Source organism: Myotis brandtii, unplaced genomic scaffold (assembly GCF_000412655.1).
Source record: "Myotis brandtii unplaced genomic scaffold, ASM41265v1 scaffold866, whole genome shotgun sequence".
Taxonomy (NCBI): Eukaryota; Metazoa; Chordata; class Mammalia; order Chiroptera; family Vespertilionidae; genus Myotis; species Myotis brandtii.
In genome coordinates, this window is record NW_005371530.1 from 1,122,765 (window position 1) to 1,131,968 (window position 9,204).

At 42.2% G+C, this 9,204-nt stretch overlaps 1 long non-coding RNA gene across 1 annotated transcript in view; it reads left to right on the forward strand.

Moving 5' to 3' along the window:
• Window positions 1–9,204, forward strand: part of LOC106724528 — a 21,697-nt gene that overhangs the window by 8,993 nt on the left and 3,500 nt on the right. Inside the window, exon 3 of the long non-coding RNA XR_001360344.1 lies at window positions 4,190–4,195. This is a non-coding gene — a long non-coding RNA (uncharacterized LOC106724528). The remainder of the gene's footprint in view (window positions 1–4,189; window positions 4,196–9,204) is intronic.

Genomic DNA, 9,204 nt, shown 5'->3' on the forward strand with positions numbered 1-9,204 from the left:
GGGGAGCTCTGCTCAGCCACAAGCCAGGCTGATGGCTGCCAGTACAGCGGTGGTGGTGGGAGCCTCTCCTGCCTCCTCAGCAGCGCTAAGGATGTCCGACTGCAGCTTAGGTCTGCTCCCCGCTGGCAAGTGGACATCCCCCGAGGGCTGCCGGGCTGCCAGAGGGATGTCTGATTGCCAGCTTAGGCCCAATCCCCCGGGGAGCAGGCCTAAGCCAGCAGGTGGTCATCCCCCGAGGGGTCCCAGACTGCGAGAGGGCACAGGCCGGGCTGAGGGACCCCCCCCCCAAGTGCACACATTTTTGTGCACCAGGCCTCTAGTGTTCTATATAATGAAACATCCCAGCTCAGATTCAGTGAGGACAATGGCCAAGAAGATTCTTTGTGGAAGCATGGAGTAAGTGGCAGAAATAGATATTTACTTTATCTCCCATCCTAAATTATGTTCCAAATTTAATAAGGCATTATATGCATGTATAGTTTACCTTCAAAATCTTAAATATTTCAAAGTATTCTCATAACCTCACAAGTGAGAACATGTGTAATTTTAACCACAACTGCTCCATTGGAGGTGGGAGCGGTTGAAACTCAAAAAATACCCAAGCAAGCCCTAGCAGGTTTGGCTCAGTGGATGGAGCATAGACCTACAGACTGAAGGGTCCCAGGTTCAATTCCGGTTAAGGGCACATGCCTGGGTTGCGGTCTCGATCCCCAGTGTGAGGCATGCAGGAGGCAGCCGATCAATGAGTTTCTCGCATCATTGATCTTTCTATCTCTCTCTCTCCCTCTCCCTTCCTCTCTGAAATCAATAAAAATATATTTTTTTAAAAAATACCCATCCAAGATAGCAGTATGGTGATTGCCAGAGGGAAAGGGGCATGAAGGGAGGTGGAAGAGGGCACAGGGGGAATAAATGGTGGCAGGAGGAGCCTTTATTTTGGGTGGTGAGGGCATGAAGCAGTATGCAGGTCTTGTATTATAGAATTATACACTTGAAACATGTACGGTTTTATTACTACTGTCACCCCAGTAAATTTAATAGCAAAGAATGAAAAAGTCTGCTTAATATAGTACTACCATCATAGTAAAAATAACCCTTGTGTTTTTATCTGAAGATGTCAAAGAATTTTGAAAACATCAATTCAGTAATCTTCACAAAAACCCTTCAATTTAGGTTAAGATAAACCTGTGCCAAAGTGGACCTCTTTTCCACATTGCACATTTCCCCTCATAATAGAAAAGAGGCTGACATTTGCCCCCCAATTGCAAGTAATAACAGCCTGGACTTTTCAGTGCTTATGGGGTAATAAGCCAAAGAAAGAGCTGAAGGAAAGATGTTTGTGATTTTCAGATGCAGGAGATGCACTAGAGATATGGAGCAAAATACGAGTAAATAGTTTTCTAAAGCCACCATTTGTTTTGTTCCTTAAGAAAGCACTGAATTTTATGGTCTGTAAAGAGATGTTGAACACACACACACACACACACACACACACACACACACACGCCATGTCTTTAAATCCCAGTAGGTTATCTCTCTGAACCACCAGTCTTGCTGGGAGGTGGACGCTTTCCATTGGTAGGTAAGCGTGTACTTTCAGAAAATCAGCCTTTGCTGACATCAGGGTCACTTGTTTTCTCACTTGTGTTTCCAGAGCAGATTTCTCAGCAAAGTCTACAGTTGACCCAACATGAGAGGGTTATCGCTAACCCACTTGCCCTTACTAACCCAACAAAACCATATAAAACAAAAGACCTTCCCACTTAGTTACTTACATAGCATCACCTGAGATGGGGGCGGGAGGAGCAAGTCCACCTCATCTCCCACCCAAAGTGCTGCTTGAAGCTCCACTATCTTGTTTCCCCAAATCAGTGGTTGGCAAGCCGTGGCTCACGAGCCACATGTGGCTCTTTGGCCCCTTGAGTGTGGCTCTTCCACAAAATACCACGCGCGGGCGCACACGTACAATGCAATTGAAACTTCGTGGCCCATGCACAGAAGTCAGTTTTCGGCCTTGACGAGTCTATTTTGAAGAAGTGGCGTTAGAAGAAGTGGGGGGTGTCGGTTGGGCGATGGGAGATGTGGCCCAGGCAGGCCACGGGATACACAGCACGGAGGAGGTGCCAAATATCAACAGTAGTTAAACTATATAGGTAGGTTAATAACAATGTACCTACCTATATAGTTTAAGTTTAAAAAATTTGGCTCTCAAAAGAAATTTCAATCGTTGTACTGTTGATATTTGGCTCTGTTGACTAATAAATTTGCCAACCACTGCCCCATATCATTACCATTATGACATATTATTATGTCTTAGAGCTTTTGCATCGACAGTTCCCTTTTGCCCCAGAGAGTCCAACAGCTTGTTCCCTGACTTCACTCAAGTCTGTACTCAATGTCTTCTTTTTTTGAGAGAAGCCATTTCAAATTACTTTCTCTAGAATAGCGCCTCTCTCGTATGCTGACCACAATACTCTGCTTCTCTTTCCCGGCACTCATTATTCTTTGACTTTTTTGTTGTTGTTTGCTTGTCTGTATCTCCACATTAGAATTCAAATTTCCTGAGCATAGACACTGTATTCTATTTTGTTCTGTTTTTGTCCCCTGTGCTCTTCCTAAAGCAGAGGGGACAAAATATAGTAAAGATGTATCCAATGTCTGAATGTGTTGGCCACACCTGTAACTGCCACTGCTGTGCTGTCTGGATCCATTCAGTTGCTAAAACAAAAACACCATTGACTGGGAGCTTAACCAACAAACATGTATTTCCCACAATTCTGGAGACTGGGAAGTTCAAGATCAAGGAGCGTGCAGATCTGGTGTCCGATGGGCTTGCTTCCTGAGTTGCAGAAGGCCACTAATCACATTCATGAGGACTCCGCCCTCATTACTAATTACCTCCCAAAGGCCTTATCTCCTAATCCCATCTAAAAAAGACAGAATATGCAAATTGACCGTCACACTGTCACAAAGATGGCAGCACCCAGTCCCTTCAGCCCCACCGGAGTCCCACAGTCCTTTCAGCCCAGCCGAGGGGGTGGCAGGCGCACGGTGCAGCCACACCCGCCCTCAGCCCCCCAACCACCCAGGGCCGCCCGAGGCTCAGGTAACCAGGGCCGGCAGTGGCAGCAGCAGAGGTGTGATGGGGGTGTCACCTTCCCCTGACCGCCGGGTCGCCTCCCGCTCCTGAGGGCTCCTGGACTGTGAGAGGGGGCAGGATGGGCTGAGGAACACCCCCTCCAGTGCATGAATTTTCATGCATCGGGCCTCTAGTACCACCATGTTAGGGGTTATAATTTCAACATATGAATTTTGGAAAAACATGAAGATTCAATCCATAATCTGCATCCACTATACTCTTATCCAGGGAAGACCTTTCACAGGGAGTATTTTCACCTAGTGTTGCCCTTCCCACTTAAACCTCCACAGCACAACCAACAAGGGGCTGTTATTTGTAAGGGGATCTGCTGAAGTTTCTACAACAATAGGGGAAAGTAACACAAAGGATAACTTACAAAGATGGCACAGTCCCATACCACCATCCCCTTTCCCCAGACTACCTCAAGGACCTCCCTGGGATACTTGGCTCTCAATCTCCAGGGAACAATGACTTCAAACATTAACTAGACAGACAAGACACACAGACCAAGAACAAGCAATAATAAAAATACCTATGACCGTCTAAATCTAGATTTTGAAAACAAATAGTTCTGAAAAGAAAGCAAAATCTGTGGAGATTGCCTTGAACAGTTTAGTACTTTGGAGGCATCACTTCAAAACTCTCTATTCCAGATCGGAATTTTTTCTAAATGTAACTATAAAATGATTTTCCAGGAAAATATACCTCAAAGATGGATTCTTTCTTGTGATGGCTAATTATGTGTGAACTTGGTTGGGCCACAGTGCCAAGATATTTGGACAAACATTATTTTGAATGTTTCTCTGAGGGTGTTTTTGGATGAGATTTACATTTAAATCTGTGGACTCTGAGTAAAGTAGACTGTAATGTGGGTAGGCCTAGTCCAATCAGTTGAAGATCCAAATAGCACAAAAGACTGACTGCTCTGAACAAGAGAGAATTCTCCAGAAGACTGCCTTTGGAATCACACTTCGACTCTTTCCTGAGCCTCCAACCTTCCAGTCATGCCCATCAGATTTTGGATTTGCCAAGCCTCCACAATCACATGAGCAGCCAGTTACTTGAAATAGATCTCTTTCTGTATATATACAAATCCTATTGGCTCTGTTTCTCAGGAGAACCCTGACTAATACACTTCTCTTAGCAAAATCATTCCTTATAATTTTTAATGAACCATTTTTCTAGTCTCTCCTCATGTCAGGTTAAAAATAATTTCTGAGTCCAGACCAAACCGAGGTCACTTTGTTAGATTACTATAACAGCTATTTTATCTAAATACTAGAGGTCTGATGCATGAAAATCGTGCACTGGAGGGTGGGCTCAGCCAGGCCTGTGCCCTCTCACAGTTCAGGAGCCCTCGGGGGATACGGGGCCTAAGCCATCAGTCAGACCACTTTAGTGCTGCCATGGAGGTGGGACAGCCAATGCCTCTGTGCTCACCAGCAGTGAGCCCAGCTTCTGGCTGAGTGCACTGACCACCAGGGGCAGCTCCTGCATTGAGCATCTGCCCCCTGGTGGTCAGTGCACGTCATAGTGACTAGTCATTCCACCATTAGGTTGATTTACATATTAGCCTTTTATTATATAGGATGATGGTCCAGTAAACATTCATGTTTTGAGGCCACAGTGAAGAAGCAGACTTATTGATAAAGGGGTCTGAAGATAAGAAAAAACAATGAGCAACAAAAAGTAACCAGAGAAAAATTTTTAATGTTTGTATGTCACCCACCTCAAACTAGGCAGGGAGATTAGCTGCCTTCTCTCAAGAGAAGACTGTCCTATTGATCATGTAACAAAAATTCTATGTACTGAGGGAAGTAATGACAAATAGGTAATATTATGGGCCATTTTTGATAAATGTATATCTCTTAACAATTTCACATTGTGAAATGAGATTGAAATACACAAGAAATGGGATTATTAATAGCTCCACTTGAAATGTGGCATCCTGAAAAATGGTTGATGACCATCTCATGTATGACTGCAATTCTTAATATGCTGCTTTCTATAGAAAACATTTATAATTTGTTATTAACAATAATAATTAAATTGCCCCTGGCCCTTTTCTTGTTGTCATTTGCATTTTATTACCAAACATTAAGGATTGGAAGAACTACTTAGGAATCTCATGTGGGAGATGTTTTGACTTTGCATGTAACTATGCAATATTTATGAACTCACTCTTTCTCAAAGATACCTAGGTAATAAACAGAAATAAGTGTCTTGCTAGATTGATATAAATTGTTTCTTCAAGCTCCTTAAGAGGGTCTATTTTATCATCTGTAAAAAATAAAGATAATATCTATATCACAGAGTTTTAGTGAAAATTAAACCATATAATATATGTGAGTCACCTAGTTGAGTTGAAAGGCAAATTGAATAAATAAGATAATATTTTAATTTATTCTATAACAATGATGATATCAATTATAATTGGACTTGAATTCAAGTTCCCAGTTGGTGATTATTAGTGTTAAATAAGAATAACAACTATTTCTAAGCAAGGGGGGTCTTGCTGATCAGGGGCTAATAAGTGTACTTGGGATAGTTATTTATGACCTACTAGTATGTGTATATCTTGCTTTTAACAAAATTAAATTTTTTAAACTGTATTTGTTTAAAGCCCAAATTTCTATCACTGCTATCTGTGAGCTGCAAGCATTGCAAATCACATTCAGCTCCTGGTTTTCCTCTATTTATTGCCTGACCTCTCCTACTGTCATAGATTACACAGTAAAATCAACTCATTTTATCATTGGAAAATTTAACCACAGATGACAAAAGAAAAAGAATTTAAACAGCACATTTTCCCATTTGACTCAGCTTCAGGTAGAGAGTCCAATGCAATTATATTTTCTTGGAAAACCTGACTGGTAGTAGCCCTAATACTGATATTCAATCTGTGAGTCACTAAACCACAAATTATCTCTGCAAGTTTAACATCTGACAAAAGCCAAGGAAAGACTATTAACAATGGTTCCTCCAGCCTCCCCAGAAGATAAGCAGTGTCTTCCTTTCAGAAGAAATATGCATAAACACAGCCTTGTATTGTAAGAGGACAGCCACAGTTACCCTCTTTCCATTCTTTCTCAGTGCTTCTCATTAGTTCTGAGTTCTTCCAGGAGGAAGTCTCCATTTGGGAACAGTACATTTTTAATAACCTCCCTAAGTGTATGGTAAGTTTCCATTTTATAAACAGAAGAGCAGGTCTCAGGTGCAGAAGCTTCAAGAAGGCATCAGGACACAGAAATAAAATAATGATGTGCTTTTATTTTTATAACTAGAGTCCTGGTGCATGAAATTCATGCATGGGGGGGGTCCCCCTCAGCCCAGCCTGCACCCTCTCCAATCCGGGACCCCTCGGGGGATGTCCGACTGCCGGTTTAGGCCTGATCCAGCAGTCAGACATCCCTCTCACAATCCGGGACCACTGGCTTCTAACTGCTCACCTGCCTGCCTGCCTGCCTGCCTGCCTGATTGCCCCTAACTGTCCCCCCTGCTGGCCTGGTCACCCCCAACTACCCCCACTGCTGGCCTGGTCACTCCTAACTGCCTCCACTGCTGGCCTGGTCACCTCTTACTGCCCCCCTGCTGGCCTGGTAGCCCGCAACTGCACCCCCTCCAGCCTGGTCACCCCAAGCAGCTTGCTGCTCAGTCGTTTGGTCAGCCCTCACTAACCCCCATGCAGGCCTGGTCGCCCTATACAGCCTGCTGCTTAGTCCTTTGGTCGGCCCTCACTAACCCTCCTGCTGGCCTGGTTGCCCCACGCAGCCTGCTGCTCAGTCATTTGGTCATCCCTCACTAACCTCCCTGCTGGCCTGGTCGCCCCACGTAGCCTGTTCGGTAATCTGTTCGGTTGAGACGGTCACTTAGACTTTTATATATATAGATAATCATCTCCATATATAATGATTTGGGTTTCTACTCAAACTTCTTCTCAAATGCATTTGCTTAAGTAAAAATAGTAAATCGATTGAAGGAAAACATTAGTACATAAGAAAGTGTATAGGGAAACATTAAGTGCGCAGGGGAAAGGTATAACAAAAATCATGGCACCCGGCCGACATGGCTCAGTGGTTGAGCGTCAACCTATGAACCTGTGTTCATGGATCGATTCCTAGTCAGGGCACATTTCTGGGTTGTGGGTTTGACCCCCCAGTGTGGTGCGTGCAGGAGGCAGCCAATGTTGATTCTCTCTCAACATTGATGTATCTATCTCTTTCTCCCTCTCTCCTCCTCTCTGAATTCAATAAAAATATATTTTTTAAAAATCGTGGCTATGATTCAATGGGACCATAAATATCAAAATGTGGGACAGACTGCCCTAAAGGCTGTTTTATCTGGAGTAAGATTAGACAGGAAAAATAAGGGTTTAGAATGGATTCAGGAAAAATGGGTATGCTCTTTAAAATACAAGGTTCCTTACTTCTGTTCACAAAGTTGTTTTTTGGGTTTTTTTGTCTAAAGCTTCTGCTATTTCCTTCTTTATAGGTAATTTACTCATTTCAAGTTTTAACAAAGTCTAGACTCACAACAAAGAAATTATGAAACATGTCCATCTCCCCCTATTTCCTTGTGTTAGTTGCATCATTTTGTATGCAGGATGGGGCAAAAGTAGGTCTACAGTCATGAGTACGTGAGGCACAGAGTTTATTCCAGCATTATTATTTTCCATCCAAACAACTGTAAATCTCCTTTTACCTCACTCTGTAAATTTCTTTTTTCTACACTAGATTATAAGTTCCTTGAGAGTGGAGACCATGTATGATACTTAGAAAATGTCTGAGTATAGTACCTGCACTTATAGGTGATTAATTTTAATACATTTATAGCAATTCAAGTAAGGAAAATAAATCCAGGTGATATAGTAAGACCACTCAATGCCTTACTTCTTATAAGATTTGGTGTAAGACATTGAGAATTGAGTTCAGTTGAAAAGGTACTAACAAGTCTAGTGTTGAACCCATGTCATAGCATTTAGGAGCTAGAGGGACTTAAGAAATACACTAACCCAACTCCTTAATTCAAGGAAACTTAAGTCTAGGCAAGTTAAGATTTCAGATCTAAATGGTCATAGTTCATAACATGACCCTAAAATTTACTGATTCTGTCCAGTTCATGCTTTGTCTTCACTATAAGATTATTCATTCAATACATATTTACTGAACACTTGCCTGTATGTATGCCAGACATTTCAACTACTGAGTAATCTTGGTTTATAAGTACCTTAAAGTCCAAGGGCTGACATATGTTACTACTAGGTAACACCCAGAAAAGAAGGCTCAAAAGATATTCACAGTTGTTTTAATAATAGAAAAACTACATAAAATGTCATAGTAAGTCAAACTTTCTGATACAAACCCCTTATCTTGAGAAATTCTAGTATAATTCACCCAAGAGCTACCTCTAAATGTTTTCCTCTGAAAGGGCTGCCAATAACCCAAACATTATGCCAATTCAGGGTGCTTACATTTTTGAAATTTCAAGCAGGCATATATTGCTTTTCGTATGGGATACTTATGTTAAGAGGTGGCGAAATTACCAACTTCCTGCCTCTCAAGGTTGGTCTGTGCTTATGTATCTCTTTAATTCTGACAGGAACATTAATATCATTTCCACCCTCTCAAAAATAAATTGGTATGCAGTTGTGTTATTCTAATGGCTGTCCACCATCATCACTCAAAACCTTGAAAGCATTACTATCCATGTGTCTTTTCAAACATTCTTTCTGAAACTAATATTCACGATGATAATATCAATATTGGTATCCAGGAGATTTATATGTGACATATAAACCATAGCTCTGTATTTTGAAATCTAGTTAGTTTGTTATCTGAATGACCAACTATTATATATGACCAACTATCTACACTAATAAAAGAGAAACATGGTAATTGGCGTACGACCGCTACCCTTTTCATTGGCTAATCAGTGAGTATATGCAAATTAACTGTCAGCCAAGATGGCAGCCGGCAGCCAGGCACTGAAGCGAGCAGGGAGGCTTGCTTGCTGCAGATTCCAACGTTCGCCGCCTCAGTTGCCGGCCTCTCAACTGCAACTCTAAG